Source organism: Aplysia californica, unplaced genomic scaffold (assembly GCF_000002075.1).
Source record: "Aplysia californica isolate F4 #8 unplaced genomic scaffold, AplCal3.0 scaffold00512, whole genome shotgun sequence".
NCBI classification, from domain to species: domain Eukaryota; kingdom Metazoa; phylum Mollusca; class Gastropoda; order Aplysiida; family Aplysiidae; genus Aplysia; species Aplysia californica.
Window position 1 is genome coordinate 426,959 of NW_004797782.1, and position 2,955 is coordinate 429,913.

The 2,955-nt window shown below is 43.4% G+C and overlaps 1 protein-coding gene across 1 annotated transcript in view; it reads left to right on the forward strand.

Moving 5' to 3' along the window:
* LOC101848063 overlaps positions 1–2,955 on the forward strand; it is a gene marked incomplete in the record, with an annotated part of 18,144 nt that overhangs the window by 3,839 nt on the left and 11,350 nt on the right.

The window sequence follows — 2,955 nt, forward strand, 5'->3', positions numbered from 1 at the left end:
TCTGTCTGTCTGTCTGTCTGTCTGTCTGTCTGTCTGTCTGTCTGTCTGTCTGTCTGTCTGTCCCCCCCTGTCTCCCCCCCCCCCTTGTCTCCCACCCTCTCTTTCTCTCTCTCTCTCTCTCTCTCTCTCTCTCTCTCTCTCTCTCTCTCTTTCTCTCTCTCTGTCTTTCTTTCTCTCCCTCTCTCTCTCTCTCTCTCCCTCTCTCTCTCTTTCTCTCTCTCTCTCTGTCTCTCTCTGTCTCTCTCTGTCTGTCTCTCTCTCTCTCTCTCTCTCTCTCTCTCTCTCTCTCTCTCTCTCTCTCTCGGGCGGTGCTAGTTCAACAAGTGTGTAAGATAGGCCTTAGTCCATGTCTTTTTGGTCGTTTTTCTCCATTCAGCAAAAATTGACTTAAGCACAGTGTTATTCTCAGTTTTTAATTGTCTAGATTACAATTTCAATCTATCCAGTAGCGTACCGGCAATACCGCAGTTTCCCAGACAATACTACACAATGTCATGGTAGTTTTTTCTTTAACGATGCTGCATTTTTCCTTTGACGATACTACACACCGATACCGTAGTATCTTCCTCCGACGATACTTCACAATTCTGCTGTTATTTCTGTTCTTTTTTTCTGGGGTTTTTTTTTTTGTCTTGAGTCCTTGTTTGATGCCAGTTATGTGTTGTAGATTATTGAGAAAATGGATCAACTTGGTATTTCCAGACCCCCTCCATCCCGGGCCACACACGCGCGCACACACACACACACACACACACACACACACACACACACACACACACACACACACACACACACACACACACAGTGTCACACACACACACGCACACACACACACACACACACACACACACACACACACACACACATTCCTCATAGCAGAAACAAACAAAAGCAAAGCAAAACAAACACACAAACAGAAAAAAACAGGAAACAAGAAAACCACTAGGACATACATGACCATACTGATATTGATACCGACAGCTACTGTCGTATTCCATTGAAATACTACATAAGGACTCAAGACAAAAAGTGGTCTAGAGTTTATTAAGGTGTTTGCCTCTCATTCAAAGGTTCCGGATTCGAATCCAGGTAGGGACAGAACAATTTTCTTCTCTAAAATTGTCTCCTTTCACCTCCTTTCCTGCCCTCTAGCAATGTTCTGTCGTCCGCTTTCGTCTCCACTTTCTGCCCCCACCCCCTTGCCTCCGCGCTTTTCCATTTCGTCAACCCGCAGCCACTTCCCGAATCGTCAGCCACATCCCAACTTTTGACACTGGTCAAACTTCCATCTATTTATAGGTAGTTACCGGAACATGTATAGGTGAAGTGATGTGTCGTGATAGTCGCGATATATTATTATTGAGATTGTTTTGGTCTCTCTTTACTCATCACCTCGAGAATTTCTTGAAGTTTTTCCCTGAACTCTGCCTTTACTAAAATCTCGAATCTAGATCTAGATCTAGAGTTGTAATCTAGTGGCAGGTTGCAGATTTCTGTTATCCAGTACATTCAAGAGACAGACTCTAGACTCTAGTAGAAGACTCTTCTACTTCTACTTCTAAACCTTCGAGATTACAAAGGCCAAGCCTAGGCTTGTAAGAATTCGTTTTGTTAAAAGTGTTGTTTAACACAAAGTCTAAGAAGTTAGCAAACCTAACACATTTTTTATAACGAAATGAAACTTAAATTGACTTTTATATTGTCAATAAGAGATCATGTTTAATCACCTAATCATTTAAGTAAGGAAGTGACTATCCTCACCCGGGGTGAGAATAAAAACCCTACGATTGACCTCTCACCCCGGGTGAGACTTGCCAGCGTTGGCTATTATCACCCGGTGTGAAACAAGACCTGTTTTTCCTAATTTCGAAGAACTTTCTGTCGGTGTGGATGATCAAATTGACAAAAGCAAAGAAAAAAATGACGTTATAGCACAAAAGTAAGCTAATTTGATCGTCTACAAAGATGCTATGGCTATTTCACTTTTCGAATCGAGCCGAACTACGCGGGTCGCCATTTTGTTTTGCTTGGAAGTTCTCGCAAGACCTACTCCTCCCCCTTCTCTCTCTCTCTCTCTCTCTCTCTCTCTCTCTCTCTCTCTCTCTCTCTCTCTCTCTCTCTCTCTCTCTCTCTCTCTCTCTGTGTCGGCAATTTATTAAATCTGCAACCTGCAACTATATTACAATAAGATCTAGATTCGAGACTTTTGTAAAGGGAAAAATATCAATTAAATTCGTGTGGTGCATATGAGTAAAGAGAGACCAAAACAATCTCTCTATTGCGACTATCATTGCACATCACTTTGCCTAATACATATTCCGGTAGATTTAACTACCTATAAATATATGGAAGTTTGACCTGTGTCAAAGGTTGGGATGTGGCTGACGATTCGGGATATGGCAGCGGGTTGACGAAAGACTCGCCTCGCCTCCTTTGCCCCCTTCTTTGGGCTCCCGACTCTTTCTGCAGCCTTTTCACTGCTTCTACTTGGCTCCTTCTTACAGCTGTCTTTCAGCCACACCCCTGATCTTCTGGTAGGAAAGTACTACACCTAGCTTTCTCGGACAATGGCGAAAAATCTCGGAGGCCCAAGTTGTGCACGTTAGAGAGATCCCTTGGTGGTCCAAAATCGATAAGAGTAGGCTTCGGCCGCCACCCGTGCAAAATTCAAAATTTCCTACCAACTGAAAATATTAGATGAGTCCTGCGCTCCCATATAATTAAAGCAGTTGCGAGAGCCGCAAAACACTTAATAATAATAATGATGAAGATCATTTCTATAGCGCCCACTCCCGTGTAAACACAGCTCTAGGCGCTTTAAATAAATGCATGTACAAACAATATTCACGCACGCGACACACGCACGCACACACACACACACACACACACACACACACACACACACACACACACACACACACACACACACACACACACACACACACACACACACAG